Raw genomic sequence first — 11,696 nt, 5'->3', positions numbered from 1 at the left:
ATCCTTCCTTTCTTCGCGATTACTTTCTTAAAGTTCATGCATTTCCACACTTCTCTATATCCCATTTTAAAGGCATCCCGTCCAGTTCTGTCACATTGTCTACATCGCCGACATCCAGTAAGCCACTCATGACCAACCGAATTGCCATTGTTTGTCCATGGCAACGTCAACAAATCATGATAAACACGTTACTGCTTTCTAATTATCGATGATGATTTATTTATCGCAACGAACCATTAAATTGATTATGCGCCATCAACGCAGACACTCCACCCGGGCTTTTACGGACGCTGCCAAGCGGTGTGTTCTGCAGCGAGTGCCTTTATGCCATCGTCTTCCTTCTCTTCCTTCCCACTCCCATCCACCCAGGGAAATTCCTTAGCAACCCGGGAAACGTCTTCCGACGCCAGCACCCGCACCACCGTTGACAAATGACAACCTGTCCGTTCGACTTACGGGTGTTAATTTCAGGGTCTGAGATAATAACGACAACCGATAGTGGACGACCCAATTCATCGTCCAAGGTTGTCCTGGGAGTCCCGTCAGGTGGAAACTCGTCGACGCTTTCGAGCCGACTGCTTCATACTGAAGGGAATTAGCAGAATGGCGTTCGAACGGGGAAAACGGCGGCAATGATGATGATGATGATGTTTGATTTCGGTTCAACAGCTTCATAGCTTGACATGACTGCTGGCGAAGACCCCGGGAGCTCAGGCCTTTCAACGATGCCACACGATACAAAAGAGGAAGAGAGCCGGACTAGGAAGCATTGGACGATGTAACTGGCCATTTCGATAACGACAGCCATCTGAAAATCGAATGTGATGTCCAGATCGGTTTCGGTTGGCTGCGGAATGTCCATTTGAGCCAGAGGATGCGGTAGAAGAGTATCCGATTAGAATGACTCATTAGATTTGGACTTAATTAATTCAATTTCCATCCATAATTCACTACTTCATGCACGGATGATGCTGCGTACGGCGCGATAAACGTGCTTTATGCGAGAACCTTGTCCATTTCAATTATATGCATATTTAGCGACACTTAAAAATCATTCGAAATTTAGATATGAAGCATATTTAGTGTTGCAATTACTTTAACTACTCTTGGTAAACTCGTTGAGGAGTTTCTCGTAAAACTCTGCAAACTCAAGGGAAAAAGAACAGCTCTCTTGCAAATAAGAAAGGAGCCTAGTTACGAGCGAAGATTTAAATATTGACTTTAAATTTGAATGTTAAACAAGTGGAAAGAATGATTCCATTTCGACTTACAATGCAGCTGGTCTGAGCTATCCTGCATTTATATTTGACGTTGGTTCTCCGGGAACATCTGTCTGGTACTTCTGGAAACGTAGCGTGAGTATAAAAACTCTTTCCTACCTACGCTGCACGGAGTTAGTCGAATTTTCATTGCCCTTTCATGTGCTATTGACATTGTCGTTTTATGACTTTATTTGAGTCTAAATGAGGCTGAAAATCGTACGTGCCACGCTTCGGTTCCGGGTTGCCGCCGAAGTAGAGCGCAAAAGCGACTCAAATTTGCTAATGATTTGCACTGGGGTGTGTGCACGAGACAAACAGTTTAACAATGCACAGGGTGCAGAGTACTTTCAACCAATCATAAAGTGGATGAGATTTGCTTTTCATTCGTTTGTTTTTCGATAAATAAATGTGTGCAGTTCATTCTCAAACTCATCTATCAAGTAAATATTCACTAGGAGCTAAAATTGCAATCAAACATAAGTTACATATCAGGCATAAGTGTGATTTCGATAAATGAACAGTACATTCCACATATGTTTGTGATCAGCTCTCTACAAATTCAAACATTGCCTACCGTAAGAAAATTCCCTTGAGTTCACTGCAGCAATCGGTACGATTGGAGTTCTGAATTTGTTCGACGCTTGGAAGAAGGTCGGAAAATGTTCACATCAATAACTAAACATAAGAAATTAAACCGAAGCACCAGGCAAACGATGCCTCTTCTCGGAGGCAAGCAAACTTGTGGAAGCTTTTATGGTTATGAAACCAACAAAGCTGACATCGAAGTCATTGGGACTAATTGCTCTGTTAGTACTTTTCCCGGGGGCCGACTGTGCTTCCTGAGTCAGTTCTTGGTCTCGTATTGAATTGGACTGCTCCAATAATGTATGGTGATAATCACGATGATTGCTATCGATATTAACAGAAGATAGAGTAGTCTATCGGGTAAATTGTTCACCGAATTTCAAAACTATTTCCATCTTCTCTTTCCAGTATTAACTTAAACAACATAAGCATGATCTATTCTTTGTTTCAAAGCGGGTTTCTTGGTATGATTATATCCGGCTGTAAGCTTTTGGAAAATGGGTTTATTCGATCGAATTTATGACGCGTCAATCATGCGGTATTGTTTTGTTAGTTAATTGACAGTGAAGAAGGGGTTTTCATGGAAATTGCTGGATGAACCTTCGGAAAACGCAGAACCGTGGACCATTTTTAATAAAGGAAAGTTTGAAAAGAAAGAGCAGCCAATTGATCAAATCAATAAAAACCATATTGACAGAATAAATAGAAAGATTATGAAAATTGAGAGGATCGATGCAGATGAAACTTTACCGAATGAATCCAACAAAAGTGTAAAAGCTTTTGTAAAAATTGTAGTTTTCGAATTGTCATTCGCAAAAACGTAAATCCACTCAAAAGCTTCAGTTCAGTTGCAGTTCCATATGTGGTAAACCCATGCTAGCATGTAAAAAAAACAGACCGAATGCATCACAGCATAGGCAGAAGCTTACGTCCACTAATCTGTGGATTGCAAACAGCACATCCTTCAATTCTGGAGTCAGAAGTTCGCTTTGGATGATTGTTCGTGAAACATGTTCACGTGATGAAATATATTCAATTAAATGTTTTATTTTCCCCCTAGATCTTCACCATTACTGTTACTTTTGAAGGATTCATCAATGTTATCAGGATTTTAGTAGTAGTAGCATAGTTTATTGGGTAGGACATAAAAATACAATAATTGTGAATAATAATTACATAGTTACTGGGTTCGAATGAACATCTTTCCTCATTGTTAATGAAGTTTCATAGCTTTGCTAACTTTAAATTGAATTCCTTCTTAGGAGTCTTGAGATTGGAGTGGGAAAATTTTTTTATATCTAAAACCCACCAGTTATCAGGATTTAAAAAAAAACGCTTTAAACACAAACTAAGAAAAAATGCACTCCACTTCTTTCACGCTGTACATCAAATAGATAAAGGTTTTTTTCACCCTACCAGAAATAATTTAGTTTCGTCTGAAATCGTCAGCATCAAACGCTACCTTGCATCGGAAGCACATTTCAAATGCTCTTACAGTTCCCTTCCTATATTCCCCGAAGTTCCTACGAATCCTCCAAAGCGCCTTTGCGATCGTCGCGCGAACGTGAGCGGTGTTTCAATTTGCACGCGAGGCTTCCGGTCTTTCAAGCGCTTGGAAAAGCGAAATTGGTGAACCAATTTGAACCAACCTTAAGAAGGCTGCGAACCACAATCAATACATTCTGTCTTAGAGCCATGTGAGGACGAAGGCGAGGAGTGTGAAACCACAAAGCAGACTGTGTGCAACTGTTGCATGTCGATGCACTAGAATATAAAACAAAAATAGAGAAGCTTTCCCGGTCGTGTGCCCTCGAGTGTTCGGTATCGATGAGCACCTCAACTGCATGAGAAAATGTTTTGGTGAAACATCATTGAACTTTGATCGTGGTTCCTAAAGAACCGGAGCAGGAGCAAAGAAATGATGTAGCTACACTGTTGCCGTCGTACCGGAACAGAACGGTGTTGGTGCCAAAAGCGGGAAAGGATGGGTAAACAACATGGAATAGTTTATGACCGCAGGCCCTTTTGATACTCGTGCACAGGATGATGCATTATGCAGTGGAACTAATTTACTAGCACCAGGTGTTCTTATTTATTCCGGGAAGAGAGTTTCTCATGCATGAGGAGATTAAATTTGTGTTCCTTTTCGTTCTGTGTGTTAAGACGGATTAAGAGCAATAACAATTTGAGGTTTCCAGTGAAATAAAGCTTTTTTTCATTAATACATCATTAACAAATGATGTGTTTATTTTTCTACTTGCAAAAACCCTCCATTTGTTGATTGAAAAATGTCATAACAATAAAAATGATTTCTTTTAATTTATCAACCATTTTTCTCTTTAATCAGCTTCAAATCAGGAGTCGAATTAATTACAACGATATTACGTCTATAGCGTGATGCCTGCGCTTCTAAGTTCTTATATAACATGCCTCGTAAGACATTCAAATGGAATGGAAATTCGCTCATCGTTTCATAAAGTTTCGGGCTCACTTTCACTGTCACCGCAGCCTCCAATACCCCTACTTGCTCCCGCCACCAAGAGACCCCTTCACCCACCGTGGACTCCTCCGTCCGAAGAAAACCGGAGGGTTGGTTGCAGAAATCGCCAAAAACGGACCAACCGCGCGGGAGATGAAAACATGGAGGACGACGCTGGTGTCGAATGGAAATGAATGAAAAAAAACATCCCCCTACACACACACACACACACACACACACACACACACACACACACACACAGGTTTACGGGTGAGCCAACCTCCGGTGATGGCACATCAGGTCCGAATCGCCGCCACCTGAACCGGTTCCGTCGCCTCTTTAAGATCGCCGTTGCGGTTGGTAAGACGCTGCCTTCCCGACGATGCCGGGATTTGTGCTGGTGGGAAACTTTCTCGATTTTGATAACACCCGCGACGAAAGTGAGAGTTTTCACCTGCCCCGTGCGCCACCGCGAAGTCAACCCTTTTATCGTGAACCCGATGGTCTTGCCCTCTGCCAAGGTGTGTGTGCGTGCGTGTCCTCTAAGTTTTTCTCCCTTTCTGGCACGCCGTTTTAATTTTTTCCGTCTCCACCACGCTGCACGAAAGTGGCCGCCAAGGTGTGTTACACCTTTTCCAATGCACGGGGCCAACGCCGGTTCAACACTCAATCCCTTTTTAGTGCGCTTATCCGTCCTCCACAAAGCAGTGCCTCTAATCACAGCGTTCGTGGAAGACCGTGTTTTATGTTTTCATCAGTTAGTTTGCTTCACCGATAACGAAACGCAATGAGCATGGCGAACAAGGTGGATTCCAAATCGCCCCCACGCTGCCGTCTGCCCTTAAGGGAGGCCACGCCACGTTCGAACGGATTGTTGCCCGGGTGCAATGTTTTACGTTTCACCATCCACCCCAAACCCGCCGTCGTGTTCGACAGGCAATGCACCTTTTTCTAACGAGCTCCATGGGACCCTGCCCGTGAAATAACTACATTCGGTGAGATGGAAAGGGAAATGCCTTTTCTTTTGCTACACTTCTCAGCACGTCACCGAAACAAACCTTATCGCCAACCGACGGCTTCCGATGGAAAACGTTGACCTCCCCGCCTCGAAGCGCGTCTCGGAACGGGGTCGAGAAATACTTTGCGCGAGTTCTTGCTTTACGTTCCCGAAAGGATGAAAATGCCCTTTGGCCCGGGGTCGTTTGTGGAATCGTCGAATTTCCCGCGGCACTGGAATTGGAAAACTTTTGCTCGTTCCGAAGCGGTCGGGCAGTACAACAGGACCGATGATTGCCTTCTTAAACGGTCGGTATTTGGTAAAGAAATATTAAATTCCACCCATCTCTGCGTTTCGAAACGCACCTTGATTGATACGGTTCGAGGGAAAAATCAACTAAAGCATTCCTCAAATGCGGGCAAAGTAATTTATCAGCGATGTGCTGCTGTTGATACACTTTTTGTTCCCTTTTCTCGGTTTGTGGTTTTGTGGTGGTGGAAAACACCCCAATCCAACCCCGTTCGAGGGAAAGTTGGTTTTTGAACACAGGGAAAAAAATTGAAATGGTTGGAATATTCTATTCCATTTGTTTTGTGTCCTCAGGAGCCGGAAAAAAGGGACGGCAGTTGGAACGGATACAAGATTGATGTAGATTAAATATTCAGCTTAGGCAGGTCTCACGGGAGGTTTCAAGGGGTCGATCAAACGGAAAGACAATCAATCACCGGATTTTCGGCCACAAAAACAACTAACAAACTGTAAAGAAAATATGCTTCTAATCTGGGCAGGTAGCAAAGTTTTCCTTCATTGTTTCATTTATCAATTTTCCAGCCGGTCACTTGTTATTCTTATGTTTACCTTGAACGCGATAGAGCGATTGTTGTAAATTCCGTTCGAGAAAAATATCAAAACACTTGCACTTGGGAATATAACAGTTCAAATCAAAGACTACTTCGTCGTTTTCTTAAGACGATCCATTTACAGAACATTCGAAAAGAATCGCTATAATAAGTAGAGTGCGTAATAATGAACTGGTACTAATTATTTTTATCTTTCTCTTGTGCATCCTTCCGATTTCCGTCTGGAACAATTACATCCGTCTTGTTTGTTTCACTTTCGAGAAACAAATTGCTACACAGTTTGGCATACCATAATCGGCGTAACTGTGCCACACTTTTCGGGGCTTTTGGGTTTTCCAGGACCCGCCTAGGGGTTTGTTCCGTTCCAGTGAATTCCTTCACAGTCGATTGCAGTGGATTTTCCTTTCGCTCATCTTTTTTGTATCCACCGCTAACTTTACGAATGGAGATTCCTTTCAAACGAAGCCCTTTTTGCAATCCTCGTTGATGCAAAGATGAAAAAGCTACCCTTTTTGCATTCCGCACCCACACTTAGGCTGGTTCTGCTTCTAATCGGAAGCAATAAAAATGGAAGTAGAACATCAGCAAAAAAAACAAGTAACTTTCACTCGAAGCGACTTTAGAAGGCAAGTCGTCGCTTCGGAGATCAACATAAAAGAGGTAAATACAATGTTCTGGACCTTCGCCGGCATGGCCCGCGGGGTACCTTGACCCTTGGTAATGGAGCGTAAACATTTCAACCGGCGAACTCGGACAAAAACTCATTGCCAAGTGCGAACTCATCCATCCGATTGAATTAGGCTGATTAATCGATGATTAGCGGGCGCCATTAGTGTGGGATAAGACCGTTCCGGCAAACAGAGCTAATGAAAGATTTTTTCAACATCCATTAGGCACAATGTTTCAAAAGGAATTGCGAAAGGATTCGTAGATATCGAATTCGGTTCAAATAGATGTTGTGGGAACATCAAAGAAGATTAAATATGCATAAGATCGTAAAAACATCTATTTTATAATAAAAAGAATTTCGCTTTTACCATTTATAAACGGGTACATGATTGCACCACATTGTCTACATGCAGGAGGTTCTATATGTCACGTCATGAGCGAAAAATTTGCATTAATACTGGAACACCATCATCGTGTCCGCCCGTGAATAACGCGAACTGTTACCACAAAAGCTGCATATATGCAAAGCACGAAACACAACGCGACCGGAAAATGGATCAGCACAAAATTACGCAACCAGTCTGCACGTCTTGTCCAGGTCTAGGTCCCGTTTTCGCCGATTATGAGGATGTTGATGATGACATTCGTACCGGTACGGAGCATACTGCCATTGCTCTTTCGTTATAACACTCCACAAGATAGATCATTAATGGAGACACTTTTTGGTGGCAGATAATATATTATTTCCCCATATTCGGAAACTCAAACTACAACTCTCCATGGCACTGTTCCAACAAGCTGGACCTTATTATAATTTACACGAACGCTAAATGCCGAGCGATGTGTCATGAACTACTTTTGGGTGAAACGGCGCATTTACTAAACGTCGAACCATGCAAAAGAGACCGACCAAAACGGAGGTCATGTGTCAGTGTGTGCGAATGAGTGGAGAAGGGGGTTAGGCCAGGAGGTGCTTGCTGGTAACTGTGGCCTATGCTCGACTCGACCCACTGGCCTAGAAAGTGGCCCCACAGCCGGTCAGTTTGCACAGGCGGTCGTCGGCGTTCGTTCCACGTTCGACAACGTAGTTAAATGCGCTGACGATGCCACCGACTGTCACCGGTGCCCTCTTCGGTGGTTGTTCCAGTTCTCCCCCTTAGTGTTTAAGCCCCCTAGAGAAAAGCGAGAAGCTGATGGCGAAAAAAAAATGGGGGGAAAATCCTTCCTGACGCGGTTGATAAGAGCTGCCAGGGGGGAAAAAACATAAGCGAGGTCATCGGTGGTTCACCATGGGTGGTTAATTGAGAGCAAAACGAAAACATCGAACTCCGTTGCACTTTCGCTTGGCTCGTTGCGAACTGCGGAATGACATCGACATCGACGACGGTTGACGCAGAAGCGAGCCGACCCGCTGGCGACGAAACGCTCGAAAAACATGATCCATGTTTTTCGTTGTTATGCAAATTCAATCACAACTACCCACCTAGCGCCACCGCCCACCCTCTAAGCCACCGTGGGAAATGAGATGCCCCCAGGGGGAAAAAGAGCCACCGCCCGCGATCGATGTGATTTCGACGCTATCTTCATCATTCGGCATTCCGGCGGTGTCAGCTCGATTTTGGAGTGTGGTGTTAGTTTTGGCGCTTGGAAAAACAAAGCGTACGCGGGCGAGCGGGAAATTAGTTTGGCTGCGCCGCGAAAGCTCGTCTGCTCGGTGGAGTGGAATGTTGCGACGGATTGCGGGTCGCCATTGCGGATGCAGCTTGCTAGAATTTGCCCCTACCGCGGGTTGGGCACCGACGCATTCCGCGATTAATGTTGATGCGGTGTTGATTGGGACGAATCGTTTTCCTTCTTTTTTCTTGTCTATTTGGCCCAGCAGGGATTCAAAAGGGCAACTCCAACTGGTTTGTTTTGCATTCATTCGGTTTGGAATTTGTTGAAACATGCGGTTAAATACTTGCAAATTCATTGTTCCAGGAATGTTCTCAATTTATTTCGCGTTTTGTTCGTGAACTGTTTACGTTAATGTATCAAAGAAATTAGTTTTCATTCCTATATTCATAGAAATGGTAGCACGTTTAACTTTTCGAGATTTCACAGAACAGCTTTTATGGAAATTAAAGTATAAAGCAATAATAGCTTATGAAGATGACAGAAAATAAAATTAGCAACGAGATGTTTTTTTTTTTTATTTTGTAAACGTTTTACAAGCATAAGAGTGTTATTATAGTTTTTTTATATGTCACTTGGTTAATTAGCTGTTTTCTGTTTCCAAGCAGAAGAAACACAACTGTTAACCCTTCTTTGCATGGTGAGGGAAATTTCAATCATAATATCTAGTCAACAAAAAAAGGTACTCAAAACTCTTGTACTGTAAATTTGTTGTTGCTGGAAACATTTTAAGCGACTATTGCGTGCAACAAACATTCAAAATTCAAATTTACATTAGGATTTTTTAAAAATATTTTTGCTTTAATCCAGAGCATTAATTACATCACCCTGATTTATTTAAAAAAAATAGAAAAAATCATGCAAAGAAGGGTTAAACCCATGCAGGCTCGAAACACGTGATACAAATAAACTCATTCAACATCGGACATAAAAAATCATGATGCTATTAGATTTTTCATGATGCTAGTATTATTAAGACATAAAACGATTTTACCATGGGAGAGAAAACATACTTCCCTGAAATAAATCAACATCACAGACCATTATTTGTTTTAAGCCATCGATCAGCAACCCTCCTTCCTTTTTTTTCTTTCTCCGGGGAGGCTTTCAATCATTCCAAGGAGCCGCAAGGTCAACGAAACCGTCGCTCAAAACCCCGCCGCTAATTGGCTCCATCCCGGCTGTCCGAAAGGAAACTTCAATAACGAATGGCCGCCGGAACCGCGGGGGGAGGGGAAGCCGATAATGGCGGCTGGTGACAAGCTGTATGCCGCTTGGGAGGGTTGCTCGCTCCCATACCATTCCAAAAATGGCCGCACCGATAGAGAAAACGACGGACGGAAGGCGAAAACTTTCGCGCCGCACTCGGGGAATCGTTTCAAACAAACCCGGCGCGGACCGAAAGATGAATGAACGATGGCGAGATGTCGCCAGGCGGCTTGCGGACGGCATTTCGGGTGTTTCGTCACTCTCACTTTCGACGCCGTGGACCTCCAAGGCGGTGAGCCTTGGCAAACCCGCGTACACACACCCTTGAACCTCCGCGCACGAAAGAAGAAAGTAAGAGCAGGTGCCTTGGACTTGGCCGCCAACGGTGGGCCACGGCGTTGCAGCGATCCCGGTTCGGTTCGGCCACCCCACCCCAGCCTCCCTAACCTTGCCCTTCCATCCCGCATGGGATCCGCATTCGACTCACGAAACTCACGCGCGTGCAAAGCGGCGTGACAGATTGGCGAAGAAATTGTGGAAGAAAGGACGACGTCGTGCGACGTTAAATCCAAAAGGTCGACGCACTGCCGACGATGCCCTCGGGCGCTCCCGTGTAGAGATTTATTTTTGGGCAGTACAGTTTTCACTCCACTGGCGCGACGTAAGACCGAAACTGCAACCGGGCTCGGTCCAGGTAACACAGTTCGTGTCCGATCATTTCTGGTTTAGAGTCGAAGAGATTTCTCCCGTTTGGACGGTCCAAGCCACTCGTCGTCCCAGACGGTGCAGCGTCGCGTCACTTGAGGTTCACACTCCACAAATAAAAACCGAAACAAACGCAATGCAGATGCTCAACCCGGCAGCCGCTGGCCAGGTGGTCGAAAATGGGAAGAGAAATTCGAGGCCATGGTTTTGATGGTTTCCTCCGTTTTCATGCAACATTGGGCGCGAAATATGCCGGTGGACAGTGTTGACCAACGGCACACCCATGTCGAGCTGGGACCCTTGAGGCAACGAGCAAATCAACAAAACCCGAACACTTATGCTCTTGGGAGCAGCTTCCGCCGGCAGTTGATTGTTTGTTTGGGTTTAGAAAGCTCCCATTGCGTGCTCCCGTGTTCAGGAGAGCTTTAGGTGACGTGCCCTAATCGCTCGGACTCGGACTGTTTTAAATGATCGACGATTAGCGCTCGGCTAATGACATGTTTTGTAACGCTTTCATTAAGTTTTTTTTAAATTTATTGTTGAAGCCTTTATCTTATACAAAGAAAAATGAGATCATTTAAGTATAATCTCCAACACCACTTTTAAATAATTGTGTGGTGTTTTCAAAATATTGGAACAGAACGATAAATTGAACTATTTTGTGTAATCTCCAACTAAACCATAAAGTACTGAAGAATCGATCTCAAAGCGAAAAACAATTCAAATAAATAAAACAGGACCGTGGGAAACATTGAAAACTACGGAACGTAGAGAAAATCGAAACGTACAGGAAACAGGGTCGGTATAAAATAAATTTCAAAGCATATGCCTTTCCAGCTTCCAGCGTCGTTTCGAAAATTCAAAGCATGTAGGTACCTGTGAGACCGAGCATTCGCTTGAGGCTTGAACGATCGGACCCAACATTCATGGTGATCATAGGGTGAAACTGCATAAAATTATCGGCGATCGCTCCCTACCGATACCGATCGACGGAAAAATGGGATTAAACTATCAACAACAGTGATCGATGTTTAACAAAAGCACATCGACACGCTCGGCACCAACACGGGGGAATGTCTGTCCAAGGAGAAAGATTGGAAATTATGAAAGAAATGTGCAACCCACTCCATTCCATTGGCAATGTTTCCCAGAACGAGTTTTTTTTTTTGGGTTGATTCGTTTTGTTTTTTTCCTTACTCGCCGTTCGACATTATGAAATCCGAATAATGGGCTTTTCGTTTTCATTGCCTTTTTTA

This window comes from Anopheles coustani, chromosome 2 (assembly GCF_943734705.1).
Source record: "Anopheles coustani chromosome 2, idAnoCousDA_361_x.2, whole genome shotgun sequence".
Classification (NCBI taxonomy): domain Eukaryota; kingdom Metazoa; phylum Arthropoda; class Insecta; order Diptera; family Culicidae; genus Anopheles; species Anopheles coustani.
This window is presented reverse-complemented; position numbering follows the sequence as displayed.